This window comes from Hyla sarda, chromosome 3 (genome assembly GCF_029499605.1).
Source record: "Hyla sarda isolate aHylSar1 chromosome 3, aHylSar1.hap1, whole genome shotgun sequence".
In the NCBI taxonomy this organism is placed as follows: domain Eukaryota; kingdom Metazoa; phylum Chordata; class Amphibia; order Anura; family Hylidae; genus Hyla; species Hyla sarda.
Window position 1 is genome coordinate 298506232 of NC_079191.1, and position 18899 is coordinate 298525130.

At 41.5% G+C, this 18899-nt stretch overlaps 1 protein-coding gene across 3 annotated transcripts in view; it reads right to left on the reverse strand.

The window, feature by feature from the left end:
- FMN2 (formin 2) overlaps positions 1-18899 on the reverse strand; it is a 660180-nt gene that overhangs the window by 440350 nt on the left and 200931 nt on the right. The gene's annotated exons all lie outside the window — the stretch shown is intronic.

An 18899-nucleotide genomic window follows, 5' to 3' on the forward strand; every position in this document is an offset into this window, starting at 1 on the left:
TAAGTTTTTTTATGGGCAACAATACATTTGGGTATTTTATTCAGAGGGTGCACTGCACAGCAAGTTATATTCAGAGAGTGCAGTGTGTGGTAGTATTAAATTTAGAGGGTGCAGTGTGTGGTAGTATTATATTCAGAGAGTGCAGTGTGTGGTAGTATAATATTCAGAGAGTGCAGTGTGTGGTAGCATTAAATTTAGAGGGCACAGTGTGTGGTAGTATTATATTCAGAGAGTGCAGTGTGTGGTAGTATTATATTCAGAGAGTGCAGTGTTTGGTAGTATTAAATTTAGAGGGCACAGTGTGGTAGTATTATATTAAGAGTGCACAGTGTGTGGTAGTATTATATTCAGAGGGCACAGTGTGTGGTAGTATTATATTCAGAGAGTGCAGTGTGTGGTAGTATTATATTCAGAGAGTGCAGTGTTTGGTGGTATTAAATTTAGAGGGCACAGTGTGGTAGTATTATATTCAGAGGGCACAGTGTGTTGCGGTATTATATTCAGAGGGTACAGTGTGTTGTTTCTTCAGGGGATACAGTGTGTCAGAATTATATTCAGAAGGTATGTGCCCGTATTATATTCGAAGAATACAGTGTCTGGCAGGTTTATAATAATTATTGTTTTCATATAGAGGATCAGAATCCGCTGACATAGTGAGGAGCCATCTGGGCGTCAAGTTCTGCAGAGAGAAGATTTAGCTGGAACAAGTCCCGGTGTTATGTACATTTGAATTAAATAAGGAAAGACTATAGAGAAGACGTCACCTTTAGTCACTGATATCATTCTGTATCCTCCTGTGTGTGTCCCATCAGAGCTGGAGTCACTTGTAAGTTCTGCAGTAATGATGGGTGAAACAACAACTCCCAGCATCCTTACCCCCCTTACCACTGCTTAGGTCATACTGGAAGCTGTAGTTTTAAATGGTAAAAACTTCTTTAGCACTTTCCCATTCTGTGGCAATTGGTATATTTGATTATTATAATGATGTGTGAGCACGGCCTAAGAGTCTTAAACAAGGTTAGGACTGTATGATACATTTAATAATATTGTAAGTTCCGTAAGTAACATCTTATTTTCTGTCCGCCAACACAAAATACTCTAATAGTGCCCCTCCCGAGACTCGACTCTGGATCCGCCCCTGGTATCACCACAAAAACCTATAATCTCCCCCCCACCACACTAAATAATAATTTAAAACTTTAAAGAAGAGAAAAATAAACTAAAGTTCATTATGGAAGCCAGTGCTAAAAAGAGCCTGCCATTTCCCTGTGAAGATCATTAGCTGTGCAATTTTTAAATTCTCCAAATAAATGATAATAATAATCGGTCTCCATTTTCTTAAAAGAACAATATAGCTGACTTATCTGCCGTACAACCTACCTCAAGTTGGTCAAGCAATAAATACCTTTTCATCTGCTGGACCACCTCAATTAGGGAGGGCATAGTGAGGGACAACCAATAGGCAAGTAAGCAACTTTTAGCCACCTTTTTGTGCATAAGCAAAGGAATAAAGGCCTCTGTAGGAGGTATATATAGTAAACTAGTTTCCACAGGTAATGTGACATAAAGTTAACCCCTTAAGGACCAAGGACGTTATGGTATGTCCTGAGTCCTTTCCCTTTTTATAATGTGGGGCCACGGCGCCATAGCGGGTCGGGCCTGGCCTCTAACAACGGCCAGGACCCGTGGCTAATAGAGCGCGGCATTGATAATGGTGCTGCAAGCTATTGACCCTTTAGACGTGGCGTTCAAAGTTGAATGCCAGGTCTAAAGTGAAAGTAAAACAATGCCGGTTAGTTCAGGGGGCTGTTCGGGTTCGCCGCGGTGAAATTGCGGCATCCCGAACAGCTGTGACACAGCAGGAGGGTCCCTTACCTTGCCTCCTGGTGTCCGATCGCCGAATGACTGCTCAGTGCCTGAGATCCAGGCATGAGCAGTCAAGCGGCAGAATCATTGACCAATGGTTTCTTATGAGAAACCATTGATCAATGTAAAAGATCAGTGTGTGCAGTGTTACAGCCGCCTATGGGAGCTATAACACTGCAAAAAAAAAGTTAATAAAAGATCATTTAACCCCTTCCCTAATAAAAGTTTGAATCACCCCCCCCCCTTAAAAACTTCAGATCACGGCGCAAAAAATGGGCACTCATACCGCCCATATGCAGAAAAATAAAAAAGTTATAGGGGTCAGAAGATGACAATTTTCCGTAGTTATGATTTTTTCCAGGAGTACGAAAAAAATCAAACCTATATCAATAGGGTATGATTTTAATCATATGGACCTATAGAATAAAGAGAAGGTGATATTTATTAACAAAAAATCTACTGCATAGAAACGGAAGCCCCGAAAAGTTAAAAAATTTGTGTTTTTTCTTCAATTTTGTCAAACAATGATTTTTTTTTCCGTTTCGTTGTAGATTTTTGGGTAAAATGACTGATGTCATTACAATTGGTGGCGCAAAAAATAAGCCATCATTTGGAAAATTTGGAAAGTTGAAAGAGTTAAGATTTTTTTTAAAGGTAAGGAGGAAAAAATTAAAGTGCAAAAACGGAAAAAACCCTGGTCCTTAAGGGGTTAATAGGTTTAATAGAGAACCCAAAAACCCTTTGGTACATGGGCATGTCACCAGCCCATATGATAAGTCAGGAATGACCACAATTGAGGCAAGCTTTAATTCAGTGAAGCTTATCAGCAGTTCATGGCAAAGTAGAAGTATAAAGGGCGTGCTGTATTATTTTAAACTGCATTTTCCACCATACCTCACTAACTATTGCCTTTCTCACTTTCACCCAACCCTGCAGAATAAGCTTGAGGGGATCAGATTCCACAAGTATATGTTCCTAGTATTTAAAAAGTGAAGATGTAAGCCTCCGTGCCTCTCCTTCTAACTTTTCAGTAATGGCAGGTGTGATGTCCCAGTACGGGATATAGTCCCGTACAGTACTTAGGCCCTGTCAGGTTGAGTCCCTGCAGTGTCTCCCACATAGTAATATATTTTATGTATAGTGTTATGTATTAAGGACATTTGAGTTAGTCACATGATAATGTGTTCACATGATGTGTTTGTTCCCCAGAGAGAACCAGCTAACCAGGTGACCTGCAGCTTGACCTATGGGCTTCTGGCTCAGCCCCCTTTATAAGAGGGGGAGCCATTACAATCTTTCTCTTCTACCACACTTTCTTCTGAGGCACAGTAAAGACCAGATGTCCCAGAGCTAGTGTCCAGCACATCTGGGAAAAAAAATACGCTGCGGATCCGCTCGTGTGAACGTACCCTTAGGGTACGTTCACACATACAGGATCTGCTGCATATTTTTGCTGCATATTTTGTGCAGCTGATTTTGCTACCCATTGAAGTAAATGGGCAGAAAAGTCAGCTGCACAAAATATGCAGCAGATCCTGTACGTGTAAACGCATACTTAGGGTACGTTCAAACGGGCGGATTTATTTGCTGGTTTCCTGCTACATATTTGAAAGGGGGCGGGCTCTTCTCAGCTGTTCGCAGCAGAAAACCCACCGCAGACCCTACTGACTTCAATGGAGCTTGTGAAAAGAGCCCGCCCCCTTTCAAATACGCAGAAATGCGCCCATGTAAACGTACCCTTAGGGGGCATTCACAAAGGCCCCTAAAGTGCTGCCACTATCCGCCACTACCGCAGACACACTGTGAAGTGCGAGTCGCAGTGTATCCGCACATCGCGGCCGTTATTAGCAGGCACAAAGAGGGCAGCACTTTAGGGGCCTTTGTCAGCGGATCTGCAACTGCAGATCCGCTGACAAATACGCCCGTGTGAATGCACCCTTAGGGTCAGTTCACAGGTCCCTATTTTCTGCTGCAGATTTGCTTCTGCAGATTTTGCTGCCCATTGAAGTCAATGGGCAGTAAAATCTGCATCAAAAATCCGCAGGGTCCTTTCGGTTCAAACGTGCATATTTTTGTTGCAGATCTGCTGGAGATTTGCTGCTGCAGAATTTGCTGCCCATTGACTTCAATGGGTAGGAAAATCAGCTACAGCAAATCTGCAGCAGAAAATACGCACGTGTAAATGGGCCCTTAGGGTGAGCTCAAACGTACATATTTTCTGCTGCAGATTTGCTGTCACACATTTTGCTACCCATTAAAGTCAAGGCCATTGAAGGGCTCGTTCACACAAGTGGAGTTTGCTGCGTATTTTAGTGCAGATTTTGCTGCTTATTTTCCGATGCTTATTGTCAACAGCTTTTTTTCTGCTGCTTATGTTTTGCCTGTAAGTCAATGGTAAAATAAGCAGCAGAAAATAAGCAGCTGAAAATAATCAGCAGAAAACAAAAAGCAGCAGATCAGCTGCTGAAAATCCGCACAAAAATCCGCTTGTGTGAATGAGCCCTTAGGGTCCGTTGACAGGGGCGGATTACCTGCTGATTTTCCACAGCGTATTTGCTGTGGAAATTCTGCAGGGAATTTTGCTACCATTGTCTTTAATGGTTCAGCAGAAAATACACAATAGAGGTAGATTAACAGATTTTCCTTCAGACCCATTAAAGGAGTACTCCAGTGGAAAACATTTTTTTATTTTTTATTTTAAATCAACTGGTGCCAGAAAGTTAAACAGATTTGTAAATTACTTCTATTTAAAAATCTTAATCCTTCCAGTACTTATTAGCTGCTTTATGCTCCACAGGAAGTTTTTATTTTTGAATGTATTTTCTGTCTGACCACAGTGCTTATTTTCTGTCTGACCACAGTGCTCTCTGCTGACAGATTTTCTGCGGTGGAATTTATGCAGCGGAAAATCTGCCACAAACCCCATTGAAGTCAGTAGGAACTGTGACGGATTTTCCGCAGCATAAATTCCGCCGCGGAAAATATGCTGCGGACAGCCAAGAATACGTAGCGGAAAACCCGCAAAAAAATCCGCCTGTGTGAACGTACCCTTAGACTATAAAATACTTAACTTAACAAGATCCCTTGTGCCACAACCAGTGCTAGGGACTATAAATATATATATATATATATATATATATATATAACTTAATGGCACTCATTTACTAAGAGTGGAGTGTAGGTTTCTTTGTGGGTTTTAATACTTTGATTTTTTTTTTTACACATGCTCTGATCTGTCTGGTTTTCCTCAGCTCAAATCCACCACATTTTATATGGAAGCCTTAGTAAATATGTTGTTTTTTTGTGAAAATGTCAGGAGCACGCCCCTTTTCGGAGACCACACCCCCTTTCCCCGGCAGCCACGCCCCTTTTTCAGGTTTTCTTAGCAAAATGGAGAGTTAGTTGGGGTTTTTTCAATTCTGGCGCAAATTCGGGTGCAAAATCTGGTGCAGACAGAATATCTGGCACAATGTGACAAAATCTGGCGCACAACCCGACAAAACATGTGGGCCAATGAGGGCCAATGTGTGCGTGTGTGTGTGTATTTTCCAGCATCACGTCCAAACGGCTAAAGATATTAACATGAAACTTGAAAGGATAGGTGATTTAACCCTTACTCACCCCCATTTGGCAGGGGCAGGGTTTTAGTTTAAAGTCCCATACAAGTCTATGGGAAATATATGTTACTGCATAACCTCCAAACGGCTGGAGATATTTCGATAATACTTGGTCACATGTTACCTATATGTCCACTTAAAATATAGGATAGTTAATTTAACCCTTAACTACCCGCATTTGTGAGGGTCAGGGTTTTTGTTTAAAGTCCCATGCAAATCAATGGGAAATGTATGTTCCCACATAACTTCCAAACAGCTGGAGATATTTCCATACCTGGTACACATATTACAGGTATATGAGGACAGGATAGAAGGTCAGGATATGAGGACCGAATGGGAGGTCGGGAAAGGAGGTCGAGATAGGAGAAGGGGATATGTGGATTGGATACGAGGTCGGGATATGAGGACGGGATAGGAGGTCGAGATAGGAGGACGGGATAGGAGGTCGGGATAGGAGGTAGGGATAGGAGGTCGGGATAGGAGGACGGGATAGGAGGACGGGGTAGGACGGGATAGGAGGACGGGATAGGAGGTCGGGATAGGAGGTCGGGATAGGAGGTCGGGATAGGAGGTCGGGATAGGAGGTCGAGATAGGAGGAGGGGACAGGAGGACGGGATAGGAGGACAGGATAGGAGGACGGATATGAGGTTGAGATATGAGGACGGGATAGGAGGTCGGGATATGACAACAATATATGAGGATGGGATATGAAGTCAAAAGCTTCCTCCTTTGTTGATTTTCCTCCCTAACAAGGATGAGGAAGGAAAAACCGGGCAACGCTGGGTACTCATCTAGTTAGACTATAAATTACTTAACTTAGCAAAATCCCAGTGCTAGTGACAAAAACAAATGTTCAGCAGATTCTGTTATTATTTACTCTGATAGATCTGATAAAACATATTTATATGTGGGAGAACACTTATGTGAAAACCCATGTGGTTTATTAATTATAAAGGAAAATGCACATGCTCATGAACACTGCAGGCAAAAAAATGTATTATAATTTTAAATCCTCAGTGATTTCAAATGTTCAGCATGTATATTTATGTTGTAGATCTGCTGCAGATTTATTGTGGTTTCTCTAGATCCACAGAAAAATCTTAAACTATGGTATTTAATACACTTTTTTTTTTTTCAAATTACATAGTCTTATTATAAAATCCCCAAATTCATAACAGGGTGTCACCAAAATCCACATCCAATTTGGTTCAGATTTTCTAAAATATGCAAATGTTTAAAGGGGCTATCCAGGACTAGAAATACAGAGCTTATTTTTGCCAAAAACAGCATCACACCTGTCCTTAGGTGTAGAGTGGTATAACAATTCTGCTGCAATAGCACACACAACCTGAGGACAGGTGTGGTGCTGTTTTTTAAATAAACCAGCTCCGATTTTCTAATGCTGGACAACCTTTTAAAAAGAAAACACACTCAGTGAATTTTAAAAGGGTACTCCTCTGGAAAACATATTTTTTTAACCCCTTAAGGACCAGGCCAATTTTCACTGTAGGACCAGAGCGTTTTTTGCACATCTGACCACTGTCACTTTAAGCATTAATAAATCTGGGATGCTTTTACCTTTCATTCTGATTCTGAGACAGTTTTTTCGTGACATATTCTACTTTATGTTAGTGGTAACATTTTGTCGATACTTGCATAATTTCTTGGTGAAAAATCCAAAAATGTAATGAAAAAATTGAAAATTTTGCATTTTTCTAACTTTGAAGCTCTCTGCTTGTAAGGAAAACAGACATTCCAAATAAATTATATATTGTTTCTCAATTAAAATATGTCTACTTTATGTTTGCATCATAAAGTTGCAATGTTTTTACTTTTGGAAGACATCAAAGGGCTTCAAAGTTCAGCAACAATTTTCCAATTTTTCACAAAACTTACAAAATCTGAATTTTTCAGGGACCAGTTCAGGTTTGAAGTGTATTTGAAGGGCCTTCATATTAGAAATTCCCCATAAAAGACCCCCTTATAAAAATTGCACCCCTCAAAGTATTCAAAATGACATTCAGTAAGTGTGCTAACCCTATAAGTATTTCACAAGAATAGCAGCAAAGTGAAGGAGAAAGTTCAAAATCTTCAGTTTTTACACTGGCATGTTCTTGTAGACCAAGTTTTTGAGGTAAAGGGGTAAAAGGAGAAAAGCCCTCTCAAAATGTGTAACTCAATTTCTCTTGAGTAAGGAAATACCTCATATGTGGATGTCAAGTGTTCGGTGGGCGCAGTAGAGGGCTCAGAAGGGAAGGAGCGACAATGGAATTTTGGAGAGTGGGTTTTTCTGAAATGGTTTTTGGGGGGGCATGTCACATTTAGGAAGCCCCTATGGTGCCACAAAAGCAGAAAACCCCAACATAGCATACCATTTTGTAAACTACACCCCTCAAGGCACGCAACAAGGCATCCAGTGAGCCTAAACACCCCACAGGTGTTTGACGACTTTTCGTTAAATTCGGATATGTAAATGAAAAAAATATGTTTCCACTAAAGTGCAGTTTTTTCCCAAATTTACCATTTTTACAAAGGGTAATGGGAGAAAATGCCCAGCAAAATTTGTAACCCCATCTCTTCTCGGTATGGAAACACCCCATGTTAGGATGTAAAATGCTCTGTGGGCGAACTACAATGCTCAGAAGAGAAGGAGTCACATTTGGCTTTTGGAAAGCAAATTTTGCGGAAATGGTTTTTGGGGGGCATGTCACATTTAGGAAGCCCCTATGGTGCCAGAACAGCAAAAAATAAATAAAAAATAAACACATGGCCTACTATTTTGGAAACTACACCCTTCAAGGAACGTAACAAGGGGTACAGTGAGCCTTAACACCTCACAGGTGTTTGACGACTTTTTGTTAAAGTTGGATGTGTAAATGGAAAAAGAAACTTTTTTTTCACTAAAATACAGTTTTTTCCCCAAATTTTACATTTTTACAAGGGGTAATAGGACCAAATTACCTCCAAAATTTGTAACCTCATTTCTTCTGAGTATGGAAATACCCCATGTGTGGACATCAAGTGGTCTTCTGGCGCACTACAATGCTCAGAAGAGGAGGAGCGCCGTTGAGCTTTTGGAAAGATAATTTGTTTGGAATGGAAGTCAGGGGCCATGTGAGTTTACAAAGCCCCCCGTGGAGCCAGCACAGTGGACCCCCCACATGTGACCCCATTTTGGAAACTACACCCCTCACTGAATTTAATAAGGGGTGCAGTGAGCATTTACACCCCACTGGCATTTGACAGATCTTTGAAACAGTGGGCTGAGCAAATGAAAAATTACATTTTTCATTTTCACGGACCAATGTTCCAAAAATCGGTCAGACACCTGTGGAGCGTAAATGATCACTGTACCCCTTATTACATTCCGTGATGGGTGTAGTTTCCAAAATGGGGTCACATGTGGGGGGGGGGTCCATTGTTCTGGCACTATGGGGGCTTTGTAAACACACGTGGCCTCCAACAAATTTTCTCTTCAAAAGCCCAATGGTGCTCTTTCTCTTCTGAGCATTGTAGTTCACCAGCAGAGCACTTTACATCCACTTATGAGGTATGTTCTTACTCAGAAGAAATGGGGTTACACATTTTGGGGGGCTTTTTTCCTATTTCCCTTGTGAAAATGAAAACTTTAGGGTAACACCAGTTACAATTAGGGATTTTTTTTTTCATTTTCCCATCCATTACATTCCGTGAGGGGTTTAGTTTCCAAAAAGGGGTCACATATGGGTATTTATTTTTTTGCGTTTACATCAGAACCGCTGTAAAATCAGCCCCGCCCCCTCCCCTGTGTAAATCACCAATTTAGGCTTCAAATGTACATAGTGCACTCTCACTCCTGAGCCTTGTTGTGCATCCGCAGAGCATTTTACCCCCACATATGGGGTATTTTCATACTGAGGAGAAATTGCTTTACAAATTTTTTTTTTTCCCTTTTACCGCTTGTGAAAATAAAAAGTATGGGGCAACACCAGCATGTTAGTGTAAATTTTTTGCATTTTTTTTTTACACTTACAGGCTGGTGTAGCCCCCATCTATTCCTTTTCAAAATTTGTAGTGCAATTTCTCCCGAGTACAGAAATACCCCATATGTGGCCCTAAACTGTTTCCTTGAAATACGACAGGGCTCTGAAGTGAGAGAGCGCAATGTGCATTTGAGGTCTACAGTGGGGATCAAAAGTTTGGGCACCCCAGGTAAACATTTTTATTAATGTGCATAAAGAAGCCAAGGAGGTCGGGATAGGAGGTCGGGATAGGAGGTCGGGATAGGAGGTCGAGATAGGAGGAGGGGACAGGAGGACGGGATAGGAGGACAGGATAGGAGGACGGATATGAGGTTGAGATATGAGGACGGGATAGGAGGTCGGGATATGACAACAATATATGAGGATGGGATATGAAGTCAAAAGCTTCCTCCTTTGTTGATTTTCCTCCCTAACAAGGATGAGGAAGGAAAAACCGGGCAACGCTGGGTACTCATCTAGTTAGACTATAAATTACTTAACTTAGCAAAATCCCAGTGCTAGTGACAAAAACAAATGTTCAGCAGATTCTGTTATTATTTACTCTGATAGATCTGATAAAACATATTTATATGTGGGAGAACACTTATGTGAAAACCCATGTGGTTTATTAATTATAAAGGAAAATGCACATGCTCATGAACACTGCAGGCAAAAAAATGTATTATAATTTTAAATCCTCAGTGATTTCAAATGTTCAGCATGTATATTTATGTTGTAGATCTGCTGCAGATTTATTGTGGTTTCTCTAGATCCACAGAAAAATCTTAAACTATGGTATTTAATACACTTTTTTTTTTTTCAAATTACATAGTCTTATTATAAAATCCCCAAATTCATAACAGGGTGTCACCAAAATCCACATCCAATTTGGTTCAGATTTTCTAAAATATGCAAATGTTTAAAGGGGCTATCCAGGACTAGAAATACAGAGCTTATTTTTGCCAAAAACAGCATCACACCTGTCCTTAGGTGTAGAGTGGTATAACAATTCTGCTGCAATAGCACACACAACCTGAGGACAGGTGTGGTGCTGTTTTTTAAATAAACCAGCTCCGATTTTCTAATGCTGGACAACCTTTTAAAAAGAAAACACACTCAGTGAATTTTAAAAGGGTACTCCTCTGGAAAACATATTTTTTTAACCCCTTAAGGACCAGGCCAATTTTCACTGTAGGACCAGAGCGTTTTTTGCACATCTGACCACTGTCACTTTAAGCATTAATAAATCTGGGATGCTTTTACCTTTCATTCTGATTCTGAGACAGTTTTTTCGTGACATATTCTACTTTATGTTAGTGGTAACATTTTGTCGATACTTGCATAATTTCTTGGTGAAAAATCCAAAAATGTAATGAAAAAATTGAAAATTTTGCATTTTTCTAACTTTGAAGCTCTCTGCTTGTAAGGAAAACAGACATTCCAAATAAATTATATATTGTTTCTCAATTAAAATATGTCTACTTTATGTTTGCATCATAAAGTTGCAATGTTTTTACTTTTGGAAGACATCAAAGGGCTTCAAAGTTCAGCAACAATTTTCCAATTTTTCACAAAACTTACAAAATCTGAATTTTTCAGGGTTTGAAGTGTATTTGAAGGGCCTTCATATTAGAAATTCCCCATAAAAGACCCCCTTATAAAAATTGCACCCCTCAAAGTATTCAAAATGACATTCAGTAAGTGTGCTAACCCTATAAGTATTTCACAAGAATAGCAGCAAAGTGAAGGAGAAAGTTCAAAATCTTCAGTTTTTACACTGGCATGTTCTTGTAGACCAAGTTTTTGAGGTAAAGGGGTAAAAGGAGAAAAGCCCTCTCAAAATGTGTAACTCAATTTCTCTTGAGTAAGGAAATACCTCATATGTGGATGTCAAGTGTTCGGTGGGCGCAGTAGGAGGCTCAGAAGGGAAGGAGCGACAATGGAATTTTGGAGAGTGGGTTTTTCTGAAATGGTTTTTGGGGGGGCATGTCACATTTAGGAAGCCCCTATGGTGCCACAAAAGCAGAAAACCCCAACATAGCATACCATTTTGTAAACTACACCCCTCAAGGCACGCAACAAGGCATCCAGTGAGCCTAAACACCCCACAGGTGTTTGACGACTTTTCGTTAAATTCGGATATGTAAATGAAAAAAATATGTTTCCACTAAAGTGCAGTTTTTTCCCAAATTTACCATTTTTACAAAGGGTAATGGGAGAAAATGCCCAGCAAAATTTGTAACCCCATCTCTTCTCAGTATGGAAACACCCCATGTTAGGATGTAAAATGCTCTGTGGGCGAACTACAATGCTCAGAAGAGAAGGAGTCACATTTGGCTTTTGGAAAGCAAATTTTGCGGAAATGGTTTTTGGGGGGCATGTCACATTTAGGAAGCCCCTATGGTGCCAGAACAGCAAAAAATAAATAAAAAATAAACACATGGCCTACTATTTTGGAAACTACACCCTTCAAGGAACGTAACAAGGGGTACAGTGAGCCTTAACACCTCACAGGTGTTTGACGACTTTTTGTTAAAGTTGGATGTGTAAATGGAAAAAGAAACTTTTTTTCACTAAAATACAGTTTTTTCCCCAAATTTTACATTTTTACAAGGGGTAATAGGACCAAATTACCTCCAAAATTTGTAACCCCATTTCTTCTGAGTATGGAAATACCCCATGTGTGGACATCAAGTGGTCTTCTGGCGCACTACAATGCTCAGAAGAGGAGGAGCGCCGTTGAGCTTTTGGAAAGATAATTTGTTTGGAATGGAAGTCAGGGGCCATGTGAGTTTACAAAGCCCCCCGTGGAGCCAGCACAGTGGACCCCCCACATGTGACCCCATTTTGGAAACTACACCCCTCACTGAATTTAATAAGGGGTGCAGTGAGCATTTACACCCCACTGGCATTTGACAGATCTTTGAAACAGTGGGCTGAGCAAATGAAAAATTACATTTTTCATTTTCACGGACCAATGTTCCAAAAATCGGTCAGACACCTGTGGAGCGTAAATGATCACTGTACCCCTTATTACATTCCGTGATGGGTGTAGTTTCCAAAATGGGGTCACATGTGGGGGGGGGGTCCATTGTTCTGGCACTATGGGGGCTTTGTAAACACACGTGGCCTCCAACAAATTTTCTCTTCAAAAGCCCAATGGTGCTCTTTCTCTTCTGAGCATTGTAGTTCACCAGCAGAGCACTTTACATCCACTTATGAGGTATGTTCTTACTCAGAAGAAATGGGGTTACACATTTTGGGGGGCTTTTTTCCTATTTCCCTTGTGAAAATGAAAACTTTAGGGTAACACCAGTTACAATTAGGGATTTTTTTTTTCATTTTCCCATCCATTACATTCCGTGAGGGGTTTAGTTTCCAAAAAGGGGTCACATATGGGTATTTATTTTTTTGCGTTTACATCAGAACCGCTGTAAAATCAGCCCCGCCCCCTCCCCTGTGTAAATCACCAATTTAGGCTTCAAATGTACATAGTGCACTCTCACTCCTGAGCCTTGTTGTGCATCCGCAGAGCATTTTACCCCCACATATGGGGTATTTTCATACTGAGGAGAAATTGCTTTACAAATTTTTTTTTTTCCCTTTTACCGCTTGTGAAAATAAAAAGTATGGGGCAACACCAGCATGTTAGTGTAAATTTTTTGCATTTTTTTTTTACACTTACAGGCTGGTGTAGCCCCCATCTATTCCTTTTCAAAATTTGTAGTGCAATTTCTCCCGAGTACAGAAATACCCCATATGTGGCCCTAAACTGTTTCCTTGAAATACGACAGGGCTCTGAAGTGAGAGAGCGCAATGTGCATTTGAGGTCTACAGTGGGGATCAAAAGTTTGGGCACCCCAGGTAAACATTTTTATTAATGTGCATAAAGAAGCCAAGGAAAGATGGAAAAATCTCCAAAAGGCAAATTACAGATTAGACATTCTTTTAATACATCGACAAAACTTAGATTTTATTTCCATCATTTACACTTTCAAAATAATAGAAAACAAAAAATGGCGTCTACAAAAGTTTGGGCACCCTGCAAAGTTAAAATCTTGTACTGCCCCCTTTGGCAAGTATCACAGCTTGTAAACGCTTTTTGTAGCCAACCAAGAGTCTTTCAATTCTTGTTTGAGGTATCTTTGCCCATTCTTCCTTACAAAAGTCTTCCAGTTCTTTGAGATTTCTGGGCTGTCTGTCACGCACTGCTCTTTTAAGGTCAGGAGATTGTGAAGGACATGGCAAAATCTTCAGTTTACACCTCTTGATGTAATTCCCCGTGGATTTTGAGGTGTGTTTAGGATTATTATCCAATTGTAGAAGCCATCCTCTCTTTAACTTCAGCTTTTTCACAGATGGCATCAAGTTAACATCCAAAATTTGCTGAAATTTTATTGAATCCATTATTCCTTCTCCTTGTGAGATTTTCCCTGTGCCACTGGCTGCAATACAACCCCAAAGCATGCTTTATCCACCCCCATGCTTAACAGTTGGACAGAGGTTCTTTTCATTACATTCTGTTCCCCTTCTTCTCCAAACGTACCTTTGCTCATTCCAGCTAAAAAGTTCAATTTTAACCTCTTCGGTCCACAGAACTTGTTTCCAAAATGCATCAGGCTTGTCTATATTTGTTCATTTGCAAAGTTCAAATGCTGATTTTTGTGGTGAGGACGTAGAAGAGGTTTTCTTCTGATGACTCTTCCATGAAGACCATATTAGTACAAGTATCTCTTTATAGTGGAATAGTGTACCACAACTCCAGTGTCTGACAGATCTTTCTGGAGGGATTGTGCAGTCAAACGTGGGTTTTGAATTGTTTTTCTCACAATCCTGCAAGCTGTTCTGTCTGATATTTTCTTGGTCTTCCAGATCTTGCTTTAAATTTCACTGTTCCTGATGACTGCCATTTCTTAATTACATTCCGAACAGAGGATATTGGCATCTTAAAACGTTTTGCTATCTTCTTATAGTCTTCTCCAGCTTTGTGAGTGTCAACTATATTCAGTTTCAGATTTCTAGACAACTACTTAGAAGAACCCATGGTGCTGATTGTTGGGGCACGGTCAGATGAGTCTGGGCATTTAAAACCTTTGAGATTGACATCACCTGGTCTTCCCAGATGATGATTGAGAACAATCCATGACACTGGCAGGTCTCCGCTTTGCAAAGGGGGCAGTGCTATAAATTCTGCAGGGTGCCCAAACTTTTGCAGATGCCATTTTTTTATTTCTGTTATTATGAAAGTGTAAATGATGGAAATAAAATCTAACTTTTGTTGACATATTATAAGAAGGTCTAATCTGTAATTTGATGCCTTTTGGAGATGTTTTCTTCTTTCTTGGCTTCTTTATATACATTAATACAAATTTTTACCTGGGGTGCCCAAACTTTTGATCCCCACTGTAAATTAGGGATTGCATACCCCTAGGGTTATACTACGCCAGTGATTACCAAACAGGGTGCCTCCAGCTGTTGCTAAACTACCAGCATGCCTGGACAGTCAGTGGCTGTTTTTTGGAGATGTTGGTTTGCAACAGCTCGAGGCTCCGTTTTGGAAACACTGCCGCACAATATGTTTTTCATTTTTATTGGGGGGGACAGTGTAATGGGTGTGTATGTAGTGTTTTACCCTTTCTTATGTGTACGTGTAGTGTAGTGTTTTTAGGGTACATTCGCACTGGTGGGCGTTTACAGTGATTTTCCCGCTAGGAGTTTGCACTGCGGCGAAAAATTTGCCGCAGCTCAAACTTGAAGCAGAAAACTTACTGTAAACCCGCCAGTGTGAATGTACCCTGTACATTCACTTGGGGGGCAAACCTCCAGCTATTTCCAAACTACAACTCCCAGCATGTACTGACAGACTGTGCATGCTGTACATATGCAACAGCTGGAGGCACACTGGTTGGAAAACCTTCAGTTAGGTTCTGTTGCGTAACTCAGTATTTTCCAACCAGTGTGCCTCCAGCTGTTGCAAAACTACAACTCCCAGCATGTACTGATTGCCGAAGGGCATGCTGGGAGATGCAGTTTTGCAACATCTGGAGGGCTACAGTTTAGAGACCACTGTATAGTGGTCTCAAACTGTAGCCCTTTAGATGTTGCTAGGATACTCGCTAGCTTCCGTAGGATCCAGGGAGGTGCATGGCCATCCTCTGCTGCCACCGATTCCCGCCGCTGATCGTCGACTCAGATGGGTAAGTGGACTTCGGCGCCGGTCCCCTTCGGTTTCCCTGTTCTGCCCCGGCTATTGTGGATGAGCAGAACGGGGAAACCGAAAGTTAACCCCCCTCCCCCCGCCCCCGATCTGCTATTGGTCATCGCTTATAGACGACCAATAGCAGGGATAGGAGGGGTGGCACCCCTGCCACCTCACTCCTATTCCTTCAGGGGGATCGTGGGTGTCTTGGACAACCCTGATCCCCCTTATTTTACGGGTCACCGGGTTACCATAGACCCGTATGACCGGGAATCGCGCAAGTCGCCAGTGTGAATTATCCAGCGATTTGCAGCGATCGCCAACATGGGGGGGTCTGATGACCCCCCCTGGGCATTTGCGTGGGGTGACTGATCGATATCAGCAGTTACCCCCGTCTGGTCCCCGCCCCCGGCGTGCGGCAGGGAACGAAATTCCCACAACCGTACGTGTACGTCCTTGCTCCTTAACTACCAGGGATCTTAGACGTATGCCTTAAGGGGTTGATGACCACCTGTACATGACCGCGAGCATTGGAGCGTTGCTTGGATCATCCGCGGCTGGTCCCAGCTGCTGATCGCAGCCAGGGACCCACCGGTAATGGCCGACATCCGCGAACGCTCAGATGCCGCGGCGATCCGATCATCCAGAGCGGTGTACAGAGATCCCCTCACCTGCCTCCGCCGCCTTCCACGGGTCTTCTGCTCTGGGTCTGAGATCGAGCAGAAGAGGACCGATAACACTGATCAGTGCTATGCCCTATGCATAGCGCTGAAAAGTTTTAGCAATCAAACGATTGCTATAAATAGTCCCCTATGGGGACTATTAAAGTGTAAAAAAAAAAAGTGAAAAACATTTGAAAAATCCCCTCCCCCCGATAAAAATGTAAAATGTCATTTTTTTCCCATTTTACCCCCATAAAGTGTAAAAAATAATAATTAATACACATTTGGTATCACCGCGTGCGTAAATGTCCGAACTATTAAAATATAATGTTATAGATCCCGTACAGTGAACGGCGTGAACGTATAAAAAAAAGTGCAAAATTGCTGCTTTTTTGTCACATTTTATTCAAAAGTTTTTTTTATAAAACCATTAATAAAAGTTTTTTATACATAAATGTGGTATAAATAAAAAGTACAGATCATAGTGCAAAAAACGTGAAAAAGTTATAGGTCGTCAAAATAGAAGGATTTTAAACATACTAATTTGGTTAAAAAGTTTGCGATTTTTTTTAAGCGCAACAGTAATAGCAAAGTATGTTATCATGGGTATAATTTTTATCGTATTGACCCACAGAATAAAGAACACATTATTTTTACCGTAAATTGTAAAATTCCAAAATTAGCAAAATTGCAGTTTTTTTTTACATTTTATGGTAAAATGAGTGAAGTCATAATGCAGGACAACTGGTTGCGCAAAAAACAAGCCCTCATACTAGTCTGTGGATGGAAATATAAAAGAGTTATGATTTTTAGAAGACGAGGAGGAAAAAACAAAAATGCAAAAATAAAATTGGCCTCGTCCTGTCAAAATGGGATTGGTGTTAAAGGGGTACTCCCGTGGAAAACTTTTTTTTTTTTTAAATCAACTGGTGCCAGAAAGTTAAACAGATTTGTAAATTAGTCCTATTAAAAAATCTTAATCCTTCCAGTACTTCTTAGCTGTGGAATACTATACATGAAATGGTTTTCTTTTTGGAACACAGAGCTCTCTGCTGACATCATGACCACAGTGTTCTCTGCTGACATCTCTGTCCATATGAGGAACTGTCCAGAGCAGCATATGTTTGCTATGGGGATCTTCTCCTACTCTGGACAGTTCTTAAAATTGACAGAGGTGTCAGCAGAGAGCACTGTGGTCATAATGTCAGCAGAGAGCTCTGTGTTCCAAAAAGAAAGCCATTTCCTCTGTAGTATTCCACAGCTAAAAAGTACTGGAAGGATTAAGTTTTTTCAATAGAAGTAATTTACAAATCTGTTTAACTTTCTGGCACCAGTTGATTTAAAAAAAAGTTTTCCACGGGAGTACACCTTTAAATCAACTGGTGCCATAAAGTTAAACAGATTTGTAAATTACTTCTATTTAAATATCTTAATCCTTCCAATACCTGTCAGCTGCTGTATGCTCCACAAGAAGTTCTTTCTTTTTGAATCTCCTGCCTGTCTGACCACAGTGCTTTCTGCTGACACTTCTGTCCATTTTAGGAACAGTCCAGAGTACAAGCAAATCCCCATAGCAAACCTCTCCTGCTCTGGACAGTTCCTAAAATGGACAGAGGTGTCAGCAGAGAGCCCTGTGATCAGACAGAAAGGAAATTCAAAAATAAAAGGACATCCTGTGGAGCATATAGCAGCTGCTAAGTATGGAAGGATAACATTTTTTAAATAGAAGTAATTTACGAATCTGTTTCTCTTTCTTGCACCAGTTGATTTAAAAAAAAATGTTTTCCAGTGGAGTACCCCTTTAACCCCTTAAGGACTCAGCCCATTTGGGCCTTGAAGGGGTACTCTGCCCCTAGACATCCAAAGGATAGGGAATAAGATGTCAGATCGCCGGGGTCCCGCTGCTGGAGAACCCCGGGATGGCCGCTGCGGCACCGCGCTATCATTACTGCACAGAGCGAGTTCACTCTGCGCGTAATGACGGGCAATACAGTGGCCGGAGCAACGTTACATCACGGCTCCGCCCCTTGTGACGTCACAGCCCGCCCCCTCAATACAAGTCTATGGGATGGGGCGTGGCGGTCATCATGCCCCCTGCCATAGACTTGCATTAAGGGGGCGGGCCGTGATGTCATGAGGGGCGGAGCCATGACATCACACTGCTCCGTCCCCTGTGTCGCCCGTCATTATGCACAGAGCAAACTCGCTCTGTGCAGTAATGATAGCGCGGTGCCGCAGCGGCGATCCTGGGGATCCCCAGCAGCGGGACCCTGGCGATCTGACATCTTATCCCCTATCCTTTGGATAGCGGCAGCGCTGCAGGCGATCCGATCATCCATTTTAGTGACCGCGATCCTGAAGATGCCGTGATCTGTATTGATCACGGCATCTGAGGGGTTAATGGCAGACATACACGAGATCGCTGATGTCTGTCATTACCAGCGAGTCCCTGGCTGCTATCAGCACCCGGGACCTGCCGCGCATGACCCGAGCATCGCTCCGATGCTCGCGGTTATGCATAAGACGTAAATGTACGTCCTGGTGCGTTAAGTA